General features: G+C 45.0%; 1 protein-coding gene across 2 annotated transcripts in view; it reads left to right on the forward strand.

The window, feature by feature from the left end:
* STAP2 (signal transducing adaptor family member 2) overlaps positions 1-27400 on the forward strand; it is a 423449-nt gene that overhangs the window by 176016 nt on the left and 220033 nt on the right. The window contains exon 2 of one of the 2 annotated variants that reach the window (XM_069217059.1): positions 11351-11400. The exons of the other annotated variant lie outside the window; for it this stretch is intronic. The gene's annotated coding sequence lies outside the window, so the exon portion shown is untranslated. The remainder of the gene's footprint in view (positions 1-11350; positions 11401-27400) is intronic. 2 annotated transcript variants of the gene reach the window in all.

Raw genomic sequence — 27400 nt, forward strand, 5'->3', positions numbered from 1 at the left:
CCAGCTGGCCCCACTGGTCCCTTGGCATTTAATTAAGGCGCTCCGGCTCCTTATAGACCGACGCCGTTCATGCCATTCTGTCCGTCAGGGTATGCTAGTCTGGCGCCGGCTGTGCAGCCGTCGACGTCGGTGGAAAGACCTTCGACGCCAGTGTCTATCCAGATGGAGTCGTCCCCAAGCCGGATGGCGTCGGTTGGTAGAGATCGGCTGCCCACGGCGCCGATGGATCCTTCTCCGGCGTCGGATGGCTCCGGAGATCGGGTGGTGGCACCTACTCGACACTGTTCTTTGACGTCAGTGAACTCTTTGTCGACGCCGGGGCTGGAGGCAAAGTTGCGCTCCCGAAGGAAGGCCCTGAGATTGTTGGAGGAAGGAGAGTACCGGAGACATCTCCTTGAGGAAGGGGAGATTGTGGAGCTCCTGGGTGACTTTCAGGGATTAGACTCAGCCAGTGGGCTGGATGCTTCCCCTGAATGGGATTTGGCCTCACTAGGGGAGTTTCTTGGGCATCCTTTTGGATGTGAGGAAATTCAAGGGGGCTACTACATATCCAACCCCTTTTATGAACCTTCTGTAATAACCAGTAAGGCCTAAGAAAGCTCTGACTTGGGTTTGAATGGTAGGGGCTACCCAATCCATTATGGTTTGGATTTTGCCCTGGAGTGGCCGAATTTGGCCTCCACCTACCAGGTGACCCAAATAAACTACTGTGCCCTGCCATATCTGGCATTTGGATGCCTTGATAGTGAGGCCTGCCTTTTCCAAGGCCTCCAGTACACTTCCAAGGACTAGGTGATCATCCCAGGTGGCGCTAAAGACGGTTATAACATCTAAATATGCTGCACTGAAGCTTTCCAGGTCTTCGAGACCTGTGTTCACAAACCTTTGAAATGTTGCAGGGCATTCCTTAACCCAGAGGGCATCACTGTGAAGTGATAGTGCCCACTAGGTGTTGAGAATGCTGTTTTGGCTTTGCAGCATCAGATAACTTGATCTTCCAATATCCTGCAGTGAAGTCAAATGTTCTGAGATACTGGGCTGCAGCCAGAGTATCATTAGTTTATCTGTCATAGAGATTGGATGGGCATCAGTACTGGTGACTGCATTGAGGCCTCTGTAATCAACTCAAAACCTAATTTCTCATTTTCCATTTTGGGAGTGAGGCTTGGGTACTCAGGGCCATATGTACCAAGGCATTTTCCCATAGACACAGAATGGGTAAAACCCTTTGATACATCTGGCTCTAAGACTACAGGACCAGCCCAAGGGCTGTCTGAAGGCTCAATGACTCCCAACTCTAGCATCTTTTGCACTTCTGCTTTGATGCATTCTCTGACATGGTCAGGCTGCCCATAGATTTTACTCTTTACAGGCAGCCTGTCACCTGTATCAATGTCATGTTCACACCAGGTAGTTTGACCAGGGGTAAAAATAAAAAAAGAGTTCTGAGAACTGACTGAGGAGATCTTTGCAGTAAGCTTGTTGCTGGTCAGAGAAGCACTCAGCAAGAACTACTTCCTCCAATGAACCATCAGCTGGGTTGTGGGAGAATAGGTCAGGGAGAGGGTCACTCTCTTCTTCCTACCCTTCATCATGAGCAAAGTCATGTCAGCTCTATCATAATAAGACTTTAGGCGATTTACATGAAGCACCCTCTGGAGGCTTCTTGGGGTACCCAGGTCAACTAAATAGGTGACCTCACTTTTCTTCTCCACAATGTTGTGGGGGACACTCCACGTGTCTTGGAGTGCCCTGGGAGACACAGGCTCTAAGACCCACACTTTCTGTCCTAGCCGATAAACAGCCAGTGCAGCCTTTTGTGCATGCCACTGCTTTTGCAGTTCCTGGCTGGCCTCAAGGTTTTTGGTTGCCCTCTTCATGTACCCTGCCATTCTAGATCTTAGGCCTAGTATATAGTCTACTATGTCTTGCTTGAGGAGTGTAGTGCTTTCCTCTTATCTAGTTTCTAAGCACTAACATAACACAACAGAAATGCACTTCTGAGGTCAAAGAAGACTTTTATTGTTGTTAATTCTTCCCCAACCACAATATTTATGAATGACGAATTAGTAGCTTTCAAGTCCGCGTTAATCAAACAAAATATATCAGTTTGCAATATACACAGCAGGTTATATTTATAAGATATTGAATGCAAAGCAAAACAAATACTTCACCGTGTGGGAACTATCTACAGCTTCATCTTTCTAAGGTCTGCAAGCTGATGACCCCTGTCAGCCGCGAGAAAGAGAGATTCATCTACCCACACGGGATTGCTGGCAGCCTGCGCCAAGCTCCAGCACGAGGTCCGGCAGATTCGAATCTGACTCTCTGCAGCCTGTTACATTCGTTACAAAGGTGTGCCCCCTCCTCTCAGACCTGGGAAACTGAGCAAGCCTTTTGGAGACTGGCCAGGTCTCCAAGACTACTCCTGTTCCCAAGCTCAAGCGAAGAAAAAACAACACCCATGTACTCTCTCTTATCATGTCTAGTCTACTGTGAGAAAAACATCTTGGTTCTCTGGTGCAAAAACACAGCTTGGAAAAATACAGCTTGGATTCTCAACTGCAATGTCTAACTCCACGTTAAAGGCAATGGGCAGCTAACCTAAATATCAAATGCAATGTCTAGTGTCATGTCAAAGCCAATAAGCATCTAAGCTGAATACAAAATGCAATGTCTTATATCATGTCAAAGCCCATAGGCAGCTGAGCTGAATACAAAATGCAATGTATAATATCATGTCAAAGCCAATAGGCAGCTGAGCTGAATACAAAATGCAATGTATAAGATCATGTCAAAGCCAATAGGCAGTTAAGCTGAATACAAAATGTAATGTATAATATCATGTCAAAGCCAATAGGCAGCCAAGCTGAATACAAAATGCAATATACAATATCATGTCAAAGCCAATAGGCAGAATATCTAATAGCATGTCAAAGTCAATAGGCAGCTAAATTGAATACATCATGTCAAAGCCAATAGGAATGCAATGTCAAAGCCAATAGGCGGCTAGACTGGATACAGCATGTCAAAGCCAATAGGCAGAATACAGAATGTAATGGCTAATGCAATGTCAAAGCCCATAGGCGGCTAAACTGAATACAGAAAGCAATGGCTAATGCCATGTCAAAGCCCATAGGCGGCTAAACTAAACAAAACATACCATGTGCTACTGGTTAACATTGAGCAACTAATATGCGCAGTGGTGAAACACAAAGTCATTGGTCAAAACAAAATTTAACAAATGGCAGTACAAGGAGGTGGGGTTGAGAGGTTGCACTCAACCCTCCCTTACAAGGGCAAATGGACCCCTAACTGGATGTCCAAACAGAAGCTTAAATGGACGATAGCCTCTCCCTTCTGAGGAATTTCCCTGTAGGCGAAGAGGAGGCAAGGCAATAGCACATCCCATCTCCTTCTCAGTGTTTCAGAGAGTCCCATGATCATGCCTTTTAAGGTTTTGTTGAACCTTTCAACCAAATCATTTCCTTGTGTATGGTAAGGGATGATGAATTTATAGGTTGCACCACAAGCCTTCTACATTGCTTTCAGGTATGCAGACATTAAGTTTTCACCTCTGACTGACAATACCTCTTTAGAAAACCAACCCAGGAAAAGATTCCTAGGAGGACCTTGGCCACTGTAGGTGCTGTAGTGGTCCTAAGGGGAATTGCCTCTGGGTACCTGGTGGCATGGTCAACCACCACCAATATAAATCACTGACGTCAGCTAACTGGCCTACCCAGTCAGATGCTCCCAGAGGCCTCTGCCCATGTTGTTTCCAAGATGGCAGGACCAAGTGGCCACTTGGAGAAGCTCTGGGCACCAGGCTAGGGGTGGAGCCGGACAGGGGAGTGGACGCTCCCCTTTCCTTTGTGCGTTTCGCGCCAGAGCAGGGACCAGTGGTCCCTGGACTGGTGCAAACTGGATTATGGAAGGAGGGCACCAAATGTGCCCTTCAAAGCAGTCCGGTGGCGCAGGGAGACTACCCCTCTCCAGCTCAGTAACACCTATTTTCAAAGACAAGGAGGTTGTACCCCTCTCCTACAGGAAATCCTTTGTTCTGCTTTTCCCTGCGTGAGCTGGTCAAGCAGCAGGAGGACAGAATCGTGTCTGAGTGGCTGCAGCAGCATGGGCTGCCGGCATACCCTGGAAGACTAGTCGGAGCTGAACTGGGGTATCCTTTAAAGAACCCCCAGAATGCACAGAATCATGCCACCAATACTGGAATCAGTATTGGGGTATGGTTCTGACATGTTTGATACCAAACATGCCCAGGTTTGGAGTTACCATTATGTAGCTGGACCACAGGTGGACCAGTGGCCAGTACATAGCTAAAATGGCTTCCCCGCACTTATGAGGTCCAGGGAATTGGCACTGGAGTTTGTAGGTGCACCTCTGCTCATGCAGCAGTCCCCACACACAATGAGACCTGCACCCTGCCCTTTGGGTTGACAGGGCCTACCATGGGGATGTCTTACAGTGACCTGGTGTAGTGACCAGCAGTGAAAGGGTGCGTGCACTATTTCACGCAGGCTGCAAAGGACAGGCACAGTTTGCATGGGATCCCTTCGGTGGCAATATACATGCTGCAGCCCATGGGAGAATCCTGGTGTACCAATGCCCTGGGTACCTAAGTACCATCTACGAGGTACTTATAGGGGTACAGCAGTATGCCAATTGTGGGTTCTAAGTAGTACCAAGACAACCAAATGTAGAGGAGTGAAGTCAATCACTGGGGTTCTGATTAGCAGGATCCAAGTGAAAACAGTCTAAGCACACTGACATCAGGCAAAAAGAGTGGGTAACCATGCCAGAAAGAGGAGACTTTCCTAGAGCGAACATCGCCAACTACCAGCCATACCCTGGAGTTTGTGCAGAAACCACAAAACAATCCTCTGAAAAGAGCGCACCCACCTCGTGTTCACTTACCAGGGAAAGAAGCCCTAATAAAGCTGACCGAGGGTGCAACAGAAAAGATTACTTCTCATCAAAAAGGCAAGGGATTCTACTGCCGCTTTTCCCTTGTAAGAAAGAAGACAGGGGAATGGAGACCCATCTTGGACCTCAGGACCTCAGGAAACTGAAGAAGTTTCTGAGCAAACAATCTTTCCGTATCATTACTCCATCAGATATCCTCTACCTGTTAAACAGCAATTAGATCACGTCCCTGGACTTTCAAGATACTTACTTCCACATTCCCATACATCCCAAGCACTACAAGTATCTCCATTTCACCATAGCTGGCACCCATTACCAAATCAAGGTCCTTTTCTTCGGCCTAAAATCCGCTCCTCAAATTTTCACCAAATGTCTCGCCCTGGTAGCAGCCCCACTCCAGTTTCCTTACCTGGACGACTGGCTTCTAACAACCTCAACAGCAAATCAAGCTCCTAAAGCCCCCAAAGCCTGCCTTGTGAATCACCCAAAATCTTCCACCATTCCAAAACAAACCATAACGTTTTTGGGTGCCAACCTCGGTACAATCAGAAAAAAGGCCTATCTATCACAAGATAGGCAACAAAGGTTGCTCAGGTTGGCTCAGCAAATCTCCAGAAGAAAGTCTGTTTCTGTAAGATTTTACAAGTCTCTCCTGACAATGATCCCCTCTTCAATATACCTAGTCCTGCTGTCACAAGTCCTGCTGTCACAACTAAAAATGAGGTAATTACAAGAGGAGCTCCAGATACAATGGATCGCATCACAAGGCTCCTTCAAAGACGCGACCAGCATTACCCCATGGATGAAGGAGACACTAGCATGGTAGTCTCAGATAAACCATATCTCTCAAGGCCTTACATTCCTGACTCCAGTACACGACCGATGCTTCCTTGGGGGGCTGGAGTGGCCATCTGCAGGGCCTACAGATACAGAGGAAATGGTCCACACAGCAAAAACTAATGCACATCAATTGTCTGGAACTCAAAGCAATATTTTTTACTCTGCAAGCTTTTGTACCACGAATAGCAGGAAACTCCATGATGGTCCATAAAGACAACATGTCCAGCATGTATTATATCAACAAATAAGAGGTAACCAAGTCTCGCTCTCTCTCTCTCTCTCTCTCAAGAGGCTCAAAATCGTTAGAATTGGCTCATAGCCGAACATGTATTAGAAGTGAACAATATCATAGAAGACACTTTCAGCAGATCTACAGGCAGTTGTTCACAATTGGGAACTGGATCAACTGGTACTGGACAGGATATTCTCATGCTGGGGCAAGCCAGCGTTGGACCTCTTCTCGACAGACAAGAAATCCATATGCCAGTTCTATGCCAGTCGATACCCACTCCCAGGATCGAGGGGGAATGCCCTTTCAATGAGATTGTCCAGGATGTATGCATACCCTTTTCCCCCGTTCCCTCTCATACCAAGAATCCTCAACAAGATAAAGAGGGAGCACTGCTACCTCATTCTAATAGTACCCAAATGGCCCGGGCAGCATTGGTTTACGGATCTCCTGTACTCTCGGAAACCAGTTCCATCCATCTACCCAAAATCCAAACCCTATTGAGGAATGAAGGCCACATTTTGCACCCAGAAGCAGTCTCTCTCCAATTACACGCATGGCTTCTGAATCCAGCAAATTATGAGATGTAAATATCTCTCAAGATTGTAGAGACATTTTAGCCAATGCAAGAGCCAAACCAACAAACAAGACATACAGGTTGAAATGGAAAAGATTCTGTTTATACTGTCAGTAATCTAACCTACATCCCTTGGAAGCACCACCGGAGCAGATTTTACCGTACCTACTTTAGCTAGCCAGATCAGGCTCTGTTCACAAATCTGTGAAAGTTCACCTAGCTGCGATTTAAAGATACAAACGTTCTATTCATTCTCCCTCTCTATGTTTGACTACGATAGTCAAACAATTCATGAAAGGATTGTTCAGAGTCTTTCCTCCAATATGAGCTCCAACAGAATGGCATCTCAACGTGGTTCTATCTCAGCTCATGAAGCCTCCATTCGAGCACTTTCAGAAGACAATCTGAAATTCCTTACATGGAAGGTCGCTCTTTTGTTTGCCCTCACATCTACTAGAAGGGTCAGTGAGATCCAAACATTTACAATTCAGGAACCGTTTTTGCTTTTCACTGATGATTATGTACTTCTCAGAACAAATCCAAGGTTTATTACCCAGGTTCCATCGCAGTTTCACCTCAATGAACCTAATGCACTTTCTTCCCAAATCCGGAATCTCCAGCTGAAAGATCTCTTTGCGACTTGGACAGTAAGAGCTGTCTTAAATTTTACCTACACCATATCAAGCAATTAGGCAATCTGATAAGCTGTTTGTCTCCTACAGACTCTTTCAGAAGGGTACGGCTGTCACTAAAGCTACCATCACAAGATGGATTTCTGCCACCATACATTTTTGCCACAGCAAAGCTGGAAAACCACGCTCAGCAAAAGCTAAGGCACACTCAACAAGATCGAAAGCTACCTCAGCTGCTCTGTTTGCTGGCGTTCCAGAGAAGATATATTGTGCTGCGACGTGGAAGATATGCTGTGCTGCGACGTGGAAGTACACCCACACGTTCACACAGCACTATTGCCTGGAATCGGCGCAGGAAATCGATGCAGTCATAGGACAGGCAGTTTTATGTAATCTATTTCAATAAGGTGAGCCTCTTTATATAGAGGTGTTTTATTCATATTAAGTTCAAATATTTTTCAGTCAACTCGATATTGCTACTAGGTAGTTCTATTAACATTTATTTACCTAAAGGTTTACACGTGAATGCTTACAATTTCAAATGTATATGAATAGATATATAGAAATGGGGTGTCTAGTTTGCAGTCAGTTTACACCCTGTCCAAGTAGGGACCCTCACTCTAGTCAGGGTAAGAGAGATACACAGCTCAGATAACCCCTGCTCACCCCCTTGTTAGCTTGGCACAAGCAGTCAGCCTAATTTCAGAGGCAATGTGTAAAGTACTTGTACACACAAAGTAACAAAGTGAAAACAAAACAAAAGTACTCAGCACCAGTTTAGAAAAATAGCCAATATTTATCTGAGTAAACCAAGACTAAAACGACAAAAAGCCAACGTACACAAATAAAGGTATCACTTTTTAAAGGTTTAAAAGTGTCTTAATCCTGAAAAATCAGTGGTTGTATCCTTATAACACACAGTACCTTGGATGCATCAAGAAAAAAAATGATGCGGGCCGCAAAGGAGGTGGTACATCAGAAGAACAAGCGATGCGTCGATTATTGCCCCGCTGGACCGGCAACAGATGGATTCTTTTCTTGCCAAGTTTGCGATGCGCAATTCTTTTCCTGCCGTGTGATGCATGGATTTTTTCCCGACGGGCTACTGATTCACTGATTCCTTACTGAGGTGCAGCATCAATTATGAAAATGACACCAAGGGATGATACGTGGAAAATCCAGAAGCACAGCAACAATGGATCTGTGCTGAAGCAGGTGATACGTCGATTTCGCAGCCACAAAAAAAGGTGTTGCGTTGATTTTTCAGCCGCGGTGCAGGCGCTGCATTGATTTTTCTGCCGCAACGACCTCGTGCGTTTATTTTACTTCAGGTCACCAGCTTCCATTTCCAAGGGCCCTGGGTCTGGATTTGGCACCACTTGGCAAATCAGGACTCTCAGCAAGAGATCACAGGCGACGGCAGGTGAAGTCTTTGCTGTCCCTGAGACTTATTTACAGGAGGTAAAATCAAGCAAGCCATTGGAGAACCTCTGGAAGTAGGATGTAGAAAGCAAAGTCTAGTCAGTTCCTCCTACAATATCCACCTCTTCGTCCTGTCAGAATGTCCTCAGTACAGAAGGCTTCTAAAGTTGTGATCTCAGAAGTCCAGTACTTATACTCATTTCTGTCTTTAAAGTAGGCAAACTGCAAATGAAAGTCTTTGTAGGGCACAAGACTCTGCCTTTCCTTCCATGGTCACAGGCACACGCCAGGGTGTTCGAGACTGCTTTGTGTAAGGATAGGCACAGTCCTATTCAGGTGCAAGTGTCAGCTTCTCCCACCACTCTAGCTCAGGAAGACCCATCCAAATATGTAGGGCACACCTCAGCTCCCTTTGTGTGACTGTCTAGAGTGAATACTCAAAAAGCCCAACTGTCATCCTGCCCCAGAGATGTATTCAGCAGACAGGCAGAGGCACAGACTGGTTAAGCAAGAAAATGCCCACTTTCTAAAAGTGGCATTTTCAAACTCACAGTTCAAAAACCAACTTCACCAAAAGATGTATTTTTGAAATGTGAGTTCAGAAACCCCAATCTCCACATCTCTATCTGCTCCCAGAAGGAAACTGCACTTAAATTATATTTAAAGGCAATCTCCATGTTTCCATATGGGAGAGCTATGCGTTGCAACAGTGAAAAACAAATTTAGTAGTATGTTACTATCAGGACATGTAAAGCACACCAGTACATTTCCTACCTATTAAATACACTGCACCCTGCCCATGGAGCTGCCTTGGGCCTACCTTAGGGGTGACTTATATGTAGTAAAAGGGACGGTATGGGCCTGGCAAGTGGGTGTACTTGCTAGGTTGAACTGGCAGTTTAAAACTGCCCACACTGCAGTGGCAGGTCTGAGACATTTTTACAGGGCTACTCTTATGGGTGGCACAATCAGTGCTGCAGGCCCAGTAGTGGCATTTGACTTACAGGCCTTGGGCACACATAGAGCACTTTAGTAGGGACTTACTAGTAAGTCAACCAGGCCAATCATGGATAAACCAATCACCAATACAATTTAAACAGGGAACACTTGCACATTTTCAGATGTTAATCCAGTTTCTAAAGACTTAAAAACTCTTGTTGATCCTGTAATTGATACTCCGAAGTCATCCAAAACTAAAGAAAATTCTGACTTTTTCATGTTTACCTTGAGAACACCAGTTACCTATGTCTCCCAAGTCTCTATGCTTTGCAAGCCTCAGACCACAATCAATGCAAATACTGCTGCAGAAACAGACATATCCTGCTTGTCGGAAGCAGTTACAGACCTTACAGTTACTAATACGCCAACTATCTCCTCCAAAGAAGACAGTACTGAACAGGAAACTAATGTCCTAAAGAATACCACCCATAATGCCATTCCAGATCTCCTGGCTCTGGAATCCACTTCACCAGAAACCAACTCCATTCACTCCTCCCATATCAATCGAACAATAAAGAGGAAAGAAGTCAGAGCCCATATGGGTATTAATACACGCTTTGCTCATTGGAAGATTCACCTGTGGCAGGACTGTAAACCTATCCACCAAGATTGGTGTTGGATTTTCTTGCTGTGGCTTTTCCTCTTCAACTTTTTTCAGCCAAAGGATCACCTTCTCTTCTTGAGCAGACTGGTGGGGGGTGGTATACTGTTACGACTCGGTCGTCCCATCTCTAGGGGGCGCTGTACGGGGACTGTTGGAAGCCTGGGAATCACCTTGAACAGTTATCTAGAGTTCCTTGCTGACTCTGGTTTGTTTCTCTTATGGCCATGGTATGCTTGTGTAGTACTACATTTGCTTCCTGGGACTGCAAATCCCATAATGCTCAGCCTGGTAGTCAGGAAAGCCCAGATTCTGTTTCCTATTGTTTTCTATGGGATTAGTCCAGTTGCTCCTTTTCACCGGATCCTCTCCTCCAGGACTTGCAAGTATCTGAAACTACACACACCTGAGACCTCTCTTGTGCAGCCCAGCTTGGAACTCCTTATAAGCAGCCATTTCCTCAAGATCCCCGTTGTGCATTGGAGTTCGATTCCTTTGTGTTATAGACCCCTTCTCGGATGGTGTTCCAGTTTTGTTCCTGTTCTGTTCCAGCTTTATCCTGTTTCCTGTTTCTCTGCCTTGCTCCTGATTGTTCCAGCCAGAGTCTGCTACCTATCTCTTAGCCTTGTACCTGTTTGTTTCTTCCAGAGCCTGCTCCCCGTTTCTCTGTCCTGCTCCTGCCTTGTTTCAGCCTGAACCTGATCTCTGTTTCCCAGTCCTGTTTTCTGCTTATTCCTACACCCTATATTCCAGCCCTGTCCTTGCCTGTTCCAGCCAGAGCCTGCTCTCAGTTTCCCAGTCCTATCTCTGTTTGTTCCAGCCAGAAGTTTACGCCCAGTTTTTAATTCCTAGTCCTGACTTTGCTTCAGCCTGAGCCAGTTCCCAGTTCTTGTCTCTGCCTCTTAGTTTGTTCCCTTCTGTTTCAGTTTCTTCTTGGTTATTTGTGTCTGGTGAGTGTTCTATCAGTCTTCACCATTGTATAAGTATCCTCCTTTGTACTGGGGTTGGCTCCTGGTTTCCAGGAGGCAATTCCAGCCCCCATCCTTGTCTAGTGTTATACGTTGTCTTTTGTGCCTAACAGTGACAGTGTGCTATTGCTGTTTTCTCAGGAATCGCCACTGTGTTTCCAGCTGGACCCACAAGTGCGTGTCTTGTGTATGTAAGTACTGTCCTTGTTTGTGCTCTAGGGTCCAGAGAAAGAATCACTTCTGCTGCCTCCTTTCTATGGGGCTAGCAGGGTGACTATCTGTAAGAGCAAAACTGCACAGAGGCATTGACATTCCCTGTCACTGTGGGAGGTTCTGCACCTTACTCTGTGTACAACCCCAGCGTGTTTGTCCATTAGTAATCTGATCCTGTTTGTTCACACAAGGGTTGCTCTGCTTTTACTTTCCTGTGCCTCTCCATAGCTGTCCTTTCCGTGTATGCCTTTAGCTGCTCTTCTGCCCCAGTATACTACCTCTTTAGGCTATTCGGTGACCTCAAGGGGTGTCCCAACCAGAGTCCTGATCACACCCACCCGAAACCGTGACAGAAATTGACAGATTTATAATCCCATGTGCTAGGCATACTGTTGATGGTGTCTCTGCTACAGTGAAAGGCAGCTTTTCTAACTTTTCAATGTTAAGCATAATGTAACTTGCTTCCTATTTAACCATTATATGTTGCTCCCTGGACAAATTAAAGCAGCAAACAATTCACTACTGTTTATGTTTTTCCAAGGGACGCAGACATTTTTCAGAATCTGCACTGCCCAACTCAACTGCATGATGGATGGAACACGGCTGACTTTGCCTGTATTGTAAAAGGGACATGTCATTCTGAATGATGTCAATTGAAGATGACACAATATTATTAAGGGCATATATTATGTTGGATAGAGAATTCATGCCATTATTGACAACAGCTAAAACCTTTTCCATATTTTCCTTATCTATTTGCCTTAAACGTGCAGCCATGTCCATATGAGAAAGCTTCCAAGTCTCATTTTACATGGCATACAGGAATAGTTTAGAGCAGGGTCTTCTTGGACCTAGCAAGAAATCCTGCAATTCTACTTCCTTTTATAGGAGACTAAGATGTTCTTTAACTGCTGCTAAGATGTTAGCATGTAACTATTGTTGGCACTGTTTTCCCACATGTACGTAGTAACTATACCAGAGTATCGACCAGAAACATAGCGAGGATCTGGCCCCTGAAACCCCCTGAGGAATTAACAAAACGTGCCTGACATCCATTTGTGTTTAAAGGCCAAAATAACCACCCACTGGGACTTGAAAGTGTGGATTAAAGGTACCATTCTTGACCCAAGCATTCAGTTCTTCTTCTATGACACTTAAGTATTTTTGCCAATTGGTGAATTTTGTCGGTGTGTGGATCCTGGGCATGTTCATTTCTTTTATTTTTGCTAACACTAAGCAGGATGTTTGTTGAACTGTGTCATTTTAAAATATCATTTGTACAGGAATAAGGTGCGCTCTAAACAAAGCCTCCCTACCCTGAATTTGCCAATCTTGTGTTCCCCAAACACTTTGCACATCAATAGTGTTCTTCCAGTATTCATAACCTTTAATAGTAAGCCGGGAAACAAAGGAATCTGAATAGATTAATTTGGTGTCAGTTAGCAAAATTTTCTGCATTTGAGAAGGTGGTAATTTAAAATAATATGAATCTGCATTTGTAGTGCCATGCCCAGATAAATATGCAAATGTATCTACATATGTTTTGGGGATCCCCACAGGTGGAGTTGAACAGTGTTCCCATTGTGTGTAATTAAATACTGCTCTAGGTCTGTTAGCTTGGTGCAGAAAGTAATGTCCCCAATGATGATAACAGAACATTTCCACACAATTTGCTGTGTTCATATACACATCTTCACTTTCAAATACATTGTAATCCTGCAGTTCATACAGCATAGAATCAACTGTTTTTTTATCCAAGTCATTGAAAACAACACTAAGTTCAATTACATCAGTCATTGAAATCTTAAATACATAAGGAATTTGGAGAACCTCAGTAGGCCCATGTATATCAAATGGTACTGTCAGAAATTGGTACTGCTGAAATGTTCACAAGGGGCAAGCCTCTTCGGACCTTATGTGAGGAGAGATATGGTGTTGAAACTTCATCCACTGGCTCAAGAGCAGAGCATTCAGGAAGATAATGACCATTTATGAGGAGAAAGAAAACAGTCACAAAACCAATCTATAACAGAAAGGCAAGCAGTGTCAGTAGTGTCCACAGATAACACCATGGATAGACCAGATAGTTATTGTTAAACCATATGTACAGCTTACATGTTTGTGAAAGAGTTTCAGTTGTAGTTTTAGATGAAGTTGAAGGAAAGTCATATTGATCGATGAAGTAACCAGAAGCAGTCTGTGAAAACACAGGAGCTGGTGCATTGCTGGTGGATGGATCCACTTTATGTGGAGGTTCATAGTAGGTGATGTTGTCAGTTTGCACTGCAGTTAAGTAATATATAGCCACATCTTGGACAGTTTATGTTGGTGAAATGGTAACAGGAATTAGCAGAAGCTCATTCTCTACCCTCCCCATGCTCGAGGAGGCATTGGTAACATTGTTGTACATACTGGTATATTCAGAAACGTTTATTCTTTGAAGAGGTATATCCTGTTGGGTAGTGAGAGGGGACTGGGAACTACCCAAGGGACCTCGGGGTGTACTGTGCAGGACCTGGCACATGGTGCAATTTGATGTTGTCAATGGAGACGAATCTGTTCCCTTTGGAACCTGGCAGCGGTGGTAGAATGAGTGTTAAGGTACCTTGAATTCCCAAGACTCGAACCGGTACTCTGAAAGATTGGCCAAATTCCTTCTTCACAGCAATCTTCTCATGAACCATATCCCCAACTTTAGGAATCCAGCCTGTGGATGTTGTTGGAAAATCCCTTATTCCTAAGGTGGCGGCACTGGTGGATGAATTGTCATCTTAAAATTGTTGAAGCTCCTGTAAGACTGTGAGATGTTCATTTATGTCAAATGGTGTGTCTGCCACCACCATACCAGGGCCATCTAGATCTGGGACATGCATAGGTATCCCAAAGAGGCACATTATACAGTGCTCTGTGGACCCCTTATCGGTGATGAAGCCAACTGCGGCCTGAACCTAATACTCTTGCTTTTAAGGGCTGCTTTAGGTCACAGTTCCTCTTTTCCACAACACTGTTACACACTGGATGATATGAGGAAGAGTAATGGAGTTCAACACCCATTGTGCTCATGGTGTCCCTGCATGCCCTAGAGCAGTGGTTTCCAACCTGTGATCCGGGGACCCCTGGGGGGTCCGCAAAGCCTCCTCAGGGGGTCCGCGACTGCTTAGAAAATTAAGTAATATTTACAGATTAGGTCCCCAGCTTTCAGTAATGACTCAGTGGGGGCTCTCCAGGCACCGATAAAGATTCAGTGGGGGTCCCCATGCTCCAGTAATGATAACGTGGGGGGTCCACAGTTGTCTAAAGGTTGGGAACCACTGCCCTAGAGGCAGAAGCAGGGCCCTGGTCTGAGTGGAATGCTGCATCCACATATGTACCGATAAAAACCAGCAAGTCTTTAATAACAGTTTGAGCATCAGCTGACCACTGTGGCCATGCTCAGAGGAATCTAGAACAAGAATCAACAGCGACTAAGATGTATTTGTATGCGCCACCAGGTTGTAAGGGACTACAATGGTCCAGGTTCACACATCATAGTGGCCTATTGGACACTAAGAGGGATGTCTCCAGTGGGCGTTTGATGTTGGAGCCCTTTGTTTGCAAATGTCACAGCAGAGGACATATTGCTTGGTCTGTTTACATAGACCCGGCCACCAGAAGCGTTTCTGTAAAAGTAATATTGTGACCGCTACACCAGCATGAGCAGATGCAGCACCCTCATGCGCTGCTTTGATGAGAACAAATCTCTGGTCTTGGTTGGTAATCATTCAATCTCCCACTCCAGGAATTGTTGTAAAGGCAACATTCTGTGCACTGATATGGTAGGAATATTTTGCAGGATATGCTTCAGGAAGAGGCTTGCCCTCAGCTGATGCTTTCTCTGAGGCCTAAATCTCATTATCCAATCTCGTATCAGAATGGGTCCCTGCAGCAACAGAAGCCGTAGCTACTGCTGATTTGGCTGCTTCATCAGCCAAAGTATTTCCTACAATGTGTACTCCTACACGTTGATGGCCCGGTGTATGTACTACTTAACGATCTGGTAGTTTATCCTTTCGATCAGCTACCCTCCCCACAGAGTTATGTTTTATGGTGTTACCCTGTGAGTCTCTGAACCCGTTCAACCCCCAATGATTGAGATCAATGTAGAAATGGACACAGTAACACAAATCATACACAATCAATATGAACTGTTCTGGACCCGTATGTTCCAGCGCCAAGATAAGAGTTTTAAGCTCAGCCAACTGCGCTGTGCAGTCCCCCAGGGTCTGCATGTAGGTATTTTGAGCGTGGAATACACCTTCCCTCATCATTCAAGCGGCTGCGTATTAATGTTTTGTACCTACAGCTGGTTGTTCTGAACTGTCAGCGTAAATGACAGTTTGGTATCTGTCAAAAGGCAAAATATTAGTTGGTGCGGGGGTACTCCTGTTCGTACTGGAAAAATTCTTTTTTCGAAATTTTTGGTCAAAAATGTAGTCCACATCAGTGGCAGTCAGGGAGGTTGCCCATTGAATCCAACGTGGATGTAACGCTTAAGCGTTAGGAATGCTTGCTTTGGTGACAGCCTCTAAGGCCGGCACTTGGGTAACGATAAGAATGCGTTTCCCTTGGGCAGTTGGCTTCTCCTTTATGACAGCCATCTGTACAGGAGACAGAATTTTTAACGTGGGTGCAAAGCATTGCTCTGTGTTTGAGTACAAATGTTATTTGTATGCTTTAGGCACTGTGCCGCCCTCATTAACGGTGACATAGGTGAATCAGATGGCACCAGCAATTATTCTAAAGACCAAATTTGTTTTGTTGTCACATGTGTGTAAGTGTTTTGCTTCTAGCATGTCTTTCTGCAACCGCGTGTGTTCAACTGTCCAGTGTTTGCTTGAAAAATTTGGGTGAATTAAATCATAGAGTAGCTTTATGTATTGTGCATAATCTGGAATATAAATTCTGCCAAAGTTAAAGTAACCAAATTATGACTGCAGTTTCTTGATGGTATTTGGTGGTTGAAGTTGAATGCATTTTTCTCAGAAGTGCAGGGCCAGGCTCTTGCCTTCATCTGATAGCACCTATCCCAGGAACAATACACTGAGAAAGGCTATTTTAGTTTTTTTTAATTTAATTTTTAGCCCAAGGTGGCGAATCTTAAGACGATCTGATTGACCCTGGCAAGATGAATGTCGAAGTCGTCATCTATGAGATAGATACCATCCCCATAGGACAACGCCTCAGCATCAATATCATGCATTTTTTATGTTACACGAGCAGAAAACAACCTTGGGCTGTTCTTATAGTCCTGGGGCAAACAACAAAAGTGTTTTTGTGACCCAAATTAGAATGCACTCAGGTCCCGACTTTCATGCCCTAAGTTCTGGCAGAAAAAACCATTGAAAATATTCAAGGTTGTTTTGTATTTCTTACAATCTATGTTGTTAATTAGTGCAGTGCTGTGTGCATTTTGTATCACATATGTGTTGTGTGTAGTTGTTTAAGTGTCTATAATCTAAGACTATTCTATATGAATGGTCTGGTTTTTGCAACGGGGAATAACAGGTTATTTTGTGCAGAGACACAGGGCTTTATTACTCCCTGGTACTCGAGTTGAGTGAGGATCTCCTTCACTGTGGCTTTAGCCCAATGTTTGACTGGATATTGGGGTTGAGGCTGGGGTGTAGACCTAATAGGTATTACATGGTAAGCGGAATCCTCATCCCATCCTACGTGGTTGCAGTACAGTGTGGGTGCCTGCGCCAAAGCCCAGTCAACAGCATAGGCTTCCTTTACCACATCCGGAACACAATTTGAGAAAGAAGGCAAAATTACATCTTTCCCATGTGGGAGCTCGGGTGGCCAGTCTTTTTCTGCCAATAGGATATCACAATTAAGTTCTTCCCAAAAAATTACACTAATAGTGCACTCTATATCTCTCAATTTGGATACTTAAATCATAAACCCTGTTGGATGGGAAGATGCGCCGGTCTGCAGTCTTGACTACGAGAAAGTCAGTTGTTGCTGTTACACCCAGATGATCTTTCAGACACTGGCAACAAATTGTGACCTCTTCTGTGCTGTCTGGCAGAGTCTCTGCCCATGTCTTGTTCTTTAACAAACATCCTCAACATTGCTGGCATGTTTAATTGTGATTGCAGTCACCTTTTTAAATTGGAGCTTCTGCTCGGGAGATTTGTTCTCTTTCTTGTCTGAAGAACGCTGTGAGTCTTTTTTCTGCTTCACGTAGTCGGTGCGCTGCTCTGACTGACCCGCTCTCTCACTCCATTTGTCCAGTGTGTCCTGAAAGGAACGAGAGGGACGCGTACCAGTATATCTGTCAGAAGTCTTTAAAGTTTCTCTACTTCTGAGATTATGGGGGTCATTCCGACCCTGGCAGTCCATGACCGCCACGGCCGGGGACCACGGAAGCACCGCCAACAGGCTGGCGGTGCTTCCTGGGCTATTCTGACCGCGGCGGTAAACCCGCGATCAGAAAAGGGGAACCGGCGGTTTCCCGCCGGTTTTCCCCTGGCCCAGGGAATCCTCCATGGCGGCGCTGCTTGCAGCGCCGCCATGGGGATTCCGACCCCCTTCCCGCCAGCCTGTTTCTGGCGGTTTTCACCGCCAGAACCAGGATGGCGGGAACGGGTGTCGTGGGGCCCCTGCACTGCCCACGCCACTGGCATGGGCAGTGCAGGGGCCCCCTCACAGAGCCCCATACAGATTTTCACTGTCTGCTTTGCAGACAGTGAAAATTGCGACTGGTGCCACTGCACCCGTCGCACCCCTGCAACTCCGCCGGCTCCATTCGGAGCCGGCTTCCTCGTTGCAGGGGCTTTCCCGCTGGGCCGGCGGGCGGCCTTTAGGCGGTCGCCCGCCGGCCCAGCGGGAAAGTTGGAATGGCCGCCGCGGTCTTTTGACCGCGGGGCGGTCATTCGGCGGTAACCGCATGGCGGGCGGCAACCGCCGCCCGCCGCGGTCAGAATGACCGCCTATATCTCCTTTCGGAGCTCTCTGGATGTGGAGAGTCTGCTCTCTGACTTTTTTCTTTATTTTGTTTTTGTTTATGCCAGTGTTTTTTAGAACCCACTTGTGCTTGTTTAGTACCTTCCTTAGGGGTGGTACTCTGAGTTTAAAGTTTTTTTCGGCTTGACCCCCAAACTATCCCATCCTATACTGATATAGATTTCGGAAATCATTTTCAGTAGCTGATGCTCCTGTTCTAACTGTGGAATCTCCCAGAGCATCTAGTGTATAGCCAACGCTACCGCTTCGCCTTTAATGTTAGTTAACATTATTGAGGAGACTGTGTCAAAATTGCGCATCAGTTTCATCCCCGAATCCAGGGCTGGAGCAGCCCCATGTTAATTTTGTATCTGTTTTAACACTTTCAATAAGTTGGCAAGTGTTGGGCTACCATGCGTGGTTGTGTAAATTGCAACAAAGACTGTACCCCATGTAGTGCAATCGTCCACCGAGAGAACCATTTTGAATGGCAAGCACATTGTGAGAATTCTATGTTTATCTTGGAATCCCAAATGGGGAAACACTGCTTCCAGCTAGTTCGTTTTTTGTGCTATCTAGAACGGAATTTTCTCACGTTCAGTGGGCGCCTTGCTTTTGTGTGGGTTAATCCTAGTAACGGCCAATTGGTGACCAGCTGCTGTAACCTGTGCTGCGGCGGTATTCAAGGTCCGCATAGCAAACTGTACTAGCTGGCTATAAAGTGCTACTAACTCATTATAAAGTGTGCGTATGTCAGCTATTTGCATTGCCTGTATGCCAGGATGTGGTGTGTACATGGCAAACATGTGCCACGTTGGTCCATCATTGCTTAAGGGACCTAATCTCATGGTTTGTATTACATGTGGTAGGGTGCCATTGAACCAGTTTTGATGTTCTTGATAAGACAGAGGTATCTCTAGATACTGGTAAGCCTGGTACTGCTGCAGTACATTCGCGATTTGATATGTGTGAAATGTATAAGTTGTAGTGTTTTCTTCAGGAAAAATGACCCAGGTATAGAATGTTTCTGTTTGGTAAGCCTCCTGAGCTTCCACGATGAATGTGACATCCCCACTCTCATCTGCTAAGCCATGGGTTACTAGACATTGTGTTATTGCATGTCTTACATATTCTGGAATGTCTATGGCATTAGACATGTTGAATAATGGGTACAGAGAAGGAACATCGAATGGGGAATATAATTTTCAGGTTGTTCAAGCATGAACAACCTACAGCCCATATAGGTGTTCCCTATTCAGTTGAGGAGGATTACCCCTAAGACCATGGACGTCTCCATATCATGGTACTGTGGGTGCCTGCTGTGTGTGAGACAGAGATACTCAGGCTATATGTAAATGAGTGCCAAAACACCATAGTTGGTGGTGCCATGTCGTAGTTGGACTCTCACTTCTTAGCGAGACTGCTGGTTTAGGGGTGGCAGCACTTCTGTTTGTTGGCGACTAAGGCATTCCTACAACAAGTCGCAAATGTCGGCCCAACCCTCCCGGCTCACAAGCATTACCTCACCAAAACTCATAGTAAAGGTGATTTCTGGCAGCCTTATACATGGACTCTAGAAGAGACTTGTCAGGGGAGTCGTGGTGGAATGGAAGTTACCCTTTTCTCTTGTTAGCAATAAGTCTCATACACACTTAGGCAATGAAGGAGATGCAGGAAAATGTTCAATATATTTATTGAAAAGACTGCAATCTACGGTAAAATGCATGAATTGCAATGATTAGGATAATGAGCAATAATAAAAGCAAAATCGTGAAGATGTGAGTTGTGAATATGAAAACCCCCACCAAATTGCAATAAACATAAGATATGCAATTCCTAGCAAAGAGAGCCTAGGGCCATATGTACGAACACATTTTCCCATAGACAGAGAATGGGTTAAAACCCTTTGCTACATTTGGCCCCTAATCTCTACCCTAGCAAGAGCTAGGTGTGATAAACCCTAATCTGTCAGTACCATTTCCATGAGAAGCACTTTCCATCCCTCGTTACCTTGGAATGAGGTCTCTAGATCAGACTCGGTGAAAGCACAAAGGCTGAGTTCTGAAACAAGGTAACGTTCAGCGTAAATGGCACCCGGAAGGAACCCCGCTAATAACCTTGTCCACGGCTCATATGGGATCCCTGACGCAGGTATGTTCCTAAACAACGGATAGTGTGGCACACTTGTGTCTGCAATTACATAAACAACCCTAACAAGTGTGCATTATGTTCCAGTCAAATGTAAGTGAGACAGGGACATGATGACAATACCTACGTACATAACTGATAATGATGTCTTCTCAGAATGGCACTGATAAGCAAAAGCTAAACATTTCTTATGAAATGTAGGCAGCTGCAAAGTGCTAAAAAAAAAATACCTGAAATAAACAAAGCATACTAAGTAGGAGAAAGGTTAGTAGGTAAGAAGGGCAACAGGCCTGTATGCCGATGGCTAAGCTGTCTCTTGTGCCCACTCGGTAACTAAAATGGATTCACTACACCTTCTATATATTAAGAATCTAGGAAAATATCTTCATAGTGTTCATCACTGGAAGTCATTTCCCTTATAGTACCAGTGTTGACTGTCAGAGATGTATTTTCCTGGAGAATGATGGAGGAGAATAGCAGGTTGTATATACTAAAAAGGCCTTATTTGACACAACACATTGTCATGGACAGAAAGGCTGCCCATAACCAGAAACAGCCTGAGGAGGAAAAGACAGCCTGGTAGACTAACACTGCAATGCTTAGAAAATAACCTGTACCTTTAAGGACCCCAGAGGCACCCATCCCACAATGTATAGCAGTGGCAGTTTGCCTGTGGGTGCAGAAGTTCTTTTTTCCAGCTCCTTCAGGCAGGATATCAGAACACCTCTGGTGAGTTCTTCCTCACACCAGTCTCCAGAAAAAGGGCAGAGAGCAGGTACAGACTCCCACAAAAGGAGATATGAGTCCAAAAAGGTCTCCCTCTCGGCATGGGCACTGACATCACTCCCATCAATGTAATTCACTGATGTGAAAGACATTGACTTGGCCATTGAGAGGTTTGGCTCCATTCTGTTCACCTTTGGAGGAAGACTCAACATCGATAGTACTCCATCACCATCACAGTTCGATGTCAAGATTGGGGCTAGACTTCCTACAATGCTGAAGACCCATCTCAGCAGGGCCGTAGCAATCACAGTCAACAATGAAGTCACATCACTTGACGTCAAGGTCTTACCGATTGACGTCAAAATCCCATCACTTGACGTTAAGGTCACACCGTTCAGCATCATAATCCCATCAATCAACATTGAAGACAAAGTCTCACTCTGCGTCAAAGAGATATCTCTACACCCAAGACTCCGGCTATGCCTAAAAAGATATGTATGACGTTGATAACTGCACTCTCGAGATCCAGAATCACTCAAATGGAGATTTCTTCCTCTTCTCACTGGTCAGGATCATTGCAGCGTTTGAGCCTCTATCTCCCGAATAAAATACGGGTCTCCCACCAACTTGAACCATAATTCGATCTAATGACCCTGTGCAGCTTCATTTACAACTTTTGAATCTGTCTCCAGTGCAATAGTTTTCCAGGACAACATCTGTGACACCAGTTCGGAAGTGGAAGACTCCATTCCCCGTTAGAACACAGTCTCCCAAAAGAACCATGGCTCCTTCAACGAGATCAAGGACAAGATCTCCTGATACAACTTCTACTACATCATATACTCTGATTTCACCAGCTCAGTCTCCAACTAGTGTTTCACCAGTGGACAATATCATCACGTTTCAAGACGCCCTAGTAAGAGGAGCATCTAAACTTAACATCCCATTTGACACTCCTCAACCTACAGTGTCTGTGATCTTGGAGACCCTGCAACCTAGACTTACCCCATGACCTCTTCTTCCTCTGCTTCCAGGTCTCATAGACATTACTCAAGAAAAGTTCTTGAATCCAGCCACATTAAAATCTGCCAACCTAGGCTGTTGAAAAAAATACAAAACCCTGCAACAGGATCCTGTATTTCTTAAATCCGATCCTAAACAGATTCCATCATTTTACAGTGGTACGAAGAAGACATGTCTCGGGTCTGGAAACCACAGAACCACCGGACCGAGAAAGTAAAAGAATGGATGACCTGCCCACTCACAGGCAGCAAGATTACTTTGAGGTGATTAATGAGAGCTACCTAATCTCAAACCAGTCAATCAGTGCTGCAGTGGACTTGGTAAAGGTTTCAGCCACTGCCTTTTCTCATGGCATTTCACTCCGGCGTACATCTTGGCTAAGATTTCATCTTTAAAGCCAGATGCACAATTGAAGATTGCCAACTTACCCTTTTCTGGTTCCTCTCTTATTGGACAACATACAGAGGAGAAATTGCTTTGTGTGAAGAATGAAGCTGGAACACTTAAAGCAGTTGGCCTGGAAGTACAAAAGAAGTCCCTTAAACAACAGTACAAGCCCAGGGACAGGTGATATTACTACCATAGAGTTCAAACCCATGGGTGGCCATACCAGTATCTGAAACAACAAAGACAGGCTCAAGACCATACCAGGGCCGCTATGAGAGAAGATCATCTTCTCCACATAAGCCCTCGCTGATCAAGGGCAAAAACTCTTCTCATTCAAAACAATGAAAGGCACGCAACCCCCGCACAGTTTCCTACTCCTATGGGGGAAGTGATGAAATATTTACAGGAAGAGTGGAAAAACATAACTACAGACAAATGGGCCTTAATCATCATTCAAAGTTGATATGCACTTTGCTTCACAAACACTCAGCCATCAGTCCCTCCACAGCAAGTCGCCAACAGCCCATTTAAATAACCTCAAGTAGGAAACATCCATTCTACTGCAGAAAAAAAAGCAGTAGAAAAAGTCCCACTACATCAGAAGAACCAAGGGGTCTACTTCAGATACTTTCTTGTCCAAAGGAAAAATAAATCCAATAATTTTTAGACAATACTGGATCTCGGGCTCCTCAACAAATTTATAAAGAAAGAAAAATTCAGAATACTATTACTGCACCTAATATTCCCACACATAAGAAAGACCAATTGTCTTTGAGCAGTAGACCTCCAAGACGCTTAGTTTCACATTCCAATAATTCCCTATCACACGTCACAAGCAGTTCCTGAAATTTGTAGTAGGAACGCACCACTATCTGTACGCTGTACTTCCTTTCTACCTAAAGTTCGTTCCTCTAACTTTTTCCAAATGCATGACAGTGGTAGCGGCACATCTAAGGAAAAAAGGTATTTTGGTTTATCCACACCTGGACGACTGGCTAATAAGGGCTGACTCTCTAGACAAGGCAAAAAAGACTACCCTACTACAACATCTCTTCTGGCAAAACTGGGACTACAGGTCAATACAGAAAAATCAATCTCCACACCAGTGTCAAAGCTAAATAAAGACACACAGGCAAAGTCAAGTTTCATGCGCGGCTGTCCTTATGAATTCATGGGGCAAAGAGTTACCAAATAACATGTTCGATAAGAGAAACATCTGCCAAAACTTTTATGCATGAAAACCACAAAGGCGTGAAAATACATCATCCAATCATGATACAGAAAAAGGTGATTTCTTCATCACCATGGGCAAATATAGGGGGTGATTCTAACTTTCCCGCCACCCGCCAAAGTTCCCCCAACAGAATACCGCTACGCGGTCAGAAGACCGCCGCGGTTATTCCGTGTTTCCCGCTGGGCTGGCGGGCGACCGCCAGAAGGCCACCCGCCAGCCCAGCGGGAAACCCCTTCCCACGAGGAAGCCGGCTCCGAATGGAGCCGGCGGAGTGGGAAGGGTGCGACGGGTGCAGTAGCACCCGTCGCGATTTTCAGTGTCTGCGTGGCAGACACTGAAAATCTTTTAGGGGCCCTCTTACGGGGGCCCCACGACACCCCTCACCGCCATCCTGTTCCTGGCGGTCACAACCGCCAGGAACAGGATGGCGGTGAGGGGGTCGGAATCCCCATGGCGGCGCAGCAAGCTGCGCCGCCATGGAGGAGTCCTCAGGGCAGCGGAAAACCGGCGGGAGACCGCCGGTTTTCCGTTTCTGACCGCGGCCATACCGCCGCGGTCAGAATGCCCTTGGGAGCACCGCCAGCCTGTTGGCGGTGCTCCCGCGGTCGTTGACCCTGGCGGTCAATGACCGCCAGGGTCAGAATGACCCCCATAGTGTCTACAGAGCAACATTAAACACTCAAAAGCAAAAAAGCGTTTCCTTCGTTGGAGAGAGTGTTATCAATCCAAACCAAGTGGGTACAACTTCTGCAGCAGACCAGGCCAACGGTTCGCCAGGTAGCATCTCTTCTAGGATTAATGGCATCCTGCATCTCCTTAGTCCCGAATGCACACCTCTATGTGAGACCTCTCCAAATGTTCCTAGAGGATTACTGGTCACAAAGTCCAGGTCTTTGGAAAGATCAGATTCTCCTAACAGACAACGCACATCACTCCCTCTTCTGGTGCATCAACCCTCAAAATCTTCTTATAGGAGTTTCCTTTCAGAAAGTAACACCATCTCAAACCATCATCACAGTCGCCTCACTGACAGGATGGTGCGCTCATATGAACCGTCTTACCACTCGAGGTCTTAGGTCTCAAAAGGAAAAATCCTATCATCTAAACTTGTTAGAACTGAAAGCTGTACATCTAGCTGTCAAAGCTTTCCTACCATCTCTCAAATCCAAAGACCTCATTATTCAAGCAAACAACACCACTGCAATGTATTGTATAAACAAACACAGTGGAACAAGATCAAGACAATTGTCTTTCCAGGCTCAAACAATGTGGGGTTGGGCTTTGGCAAGAGGGATTTCCATCACAGCTTTTCATATTCCAGGAGCTCAGAACGTAGAGACATGTGTTCTCATTAGTTTCCATGGGAAAAATCATAAATCGGTCCCCAACGACAAAGTAGTGGAGTACATCTTCGAAGAATGTGGCACTCCAACACTAGATTTGTTTGCAAACACCCAAAACAGGGCTCTCTATCCACATTCTGTGGGCAATGCCCTTTTGATAGACTGGTTGACTCAATTTGTGTACCCCTATCCACCAATTCCACTCATTTCACCAGTAATTCAGAAACTGATAATGTGACACATCACAATGATACTGATTTCTCCATATCGGACGAGACAATGGTGGTACACAGATCTCCTTCAGTTCTCTATAGCCCGTCACAAGTGTCTGCCACTAAGACCTGGTCTCCACTCCAGACTTCAGGGCAAAATTCTACATCCAGTCATTGAATTTAGCAGCATGGCTCCTGAGATCACACAGTATGGACTTTTAAACCTCCCAGAAGATTGCATGAATATTTTTAAAAGAAGCTAAGCGTCCGTCCACAAGAGCATGCTATGCTTTTAAGTGGAAACGTTTCTACATATTGTGGCATGTTAAGAGCTGTGACCCTATTACATTACAGGAAACTGCCATACTCCTTTACTTTTTGCATCTCACCACGTCAGGCCTACAATTTCCTCCATTAAAGTACATTTATCAGGTATTACTGCATATTGAAGGTCACCAATGCAACAATCTCTTTTCAAGATTCCAGTAGTTAAAGACTTTCTAGAAGGTCTAAAGAATGTCTTTTCTCCAGTTAGGAGACTTCCCCCCCCTCCTTTGGGAATTGAACTTGGTGCTATCAAAATTGATGGGTCCTCGATTTGAACCTATGCACAAAGCAGCGCTGCAACACTTGTCATGGAAAACAGCATTTTTAATAGCAATTACCTCTGCTTGGTGAGTTAGTGAATTGCAGGCTTTATCTGCATTAGAACCTTTCACAGTTTTTCACCATAATAGGGTTGTTCTACGTAAGCACCCTTCTTTTCTGCCTAAAGTGGTGTTAGAGTTCCATATCAACCAATCTATCACTCTACCTACCTTTTTACAAATCCTACTTCTGAGGCAGAGAGAACATTACATTCTCGAGATGTCAAATGAGTACTACATTTCTATTAAGATAAATCCAAATCCATTTGAAAATCAACCACCTGTTCATAAATGATGGTACTTCTGAGACAGGAATTAGCGACTTCCAAACAATTAACAGCTAGATCGCTAGTCCCTTGTATTTCTCTATGTTACCAGAGTGCAAGCAAGCCTTTACCAGGCAGGCCTATGTCCCACTCTACAAGAAGAAAAGCTGCAACCACAGCTTGGATTAGACAAGCCCCAATCCTAGACATTTGTAAAGCAGCCACTTGGAGGTCTCTATGCACGTTTACAAGACACTGCTGTTTAGACACTGATACCCATGCTGAGTCTAGATTCAGACAAGGCACATTAAGAAATGTATTCAAATAGTATATTTTGTCCCCATGGCCCGGAACTCCTTAATCAATTTAACAAGTCTTAAATCAAGCACATAATGGTTCACAGGGTCAAGGTTTATGACTATCAATGAAGATCCTACAACGCAGAAGGAATACGTGTAGACCTAGTTCTGCATCATACGAATCTTCATTGAAGTCATAAACACCCTCCCTGCAGCCCAACTGTCCGTTTGTATTCATATCCTGTACATTGCGTAAACAACTGTCACTCACAGGCAAACTGCCACTGCAATGCATTGTGGGATGGGGTCCCTCTGGGGTCCTTAAATGTACAGGCCTTTTTCTAAGCTTTGCAGTGTTAGTCTTCCAGGTTCCTTAGGCTGTCTCTGGTTACGAGCAGCCTTTTTTCTATGACAATGTATTGCAAATGTCAGAAAGGCATTTTTACTATATACAACCTGCTATTCTCCTCGAAAATACATCTCTGACAGTCTACACCAGGGGTCTTCAAACTGGGGGGCGGGCCCCCTTGGTGAGCCTCAAGTGAACCCAGGGGGCGCCAGGCTCTGACCAAAAGAAAGATTATGCACATAATGGTGCTTTGTTTTAAGCAGAAACTGCTTATTGCATTTTTAAAAAGTAAACATGACTTACCTGCAATGTTTAAATATGTCTAGACATTTTTAAACATTGCCAACTTAATATAAT

This window comes from Pleurodeles waltl, chromosome 12 (genome assembly GCF_031143425.1).
Source record: "Pleurodeles waltl isolate 20211129_DDA chromosome 12, aPleWal1.hap1.20221129, whole genome shotgun sequence".
Classification (NCBI taxonomy): Eukaryota; Metazoa; Chordata; class Amphibia; order Caudata; family Salamandridae; genus Pleurodeles; species Pleurodeles waltl.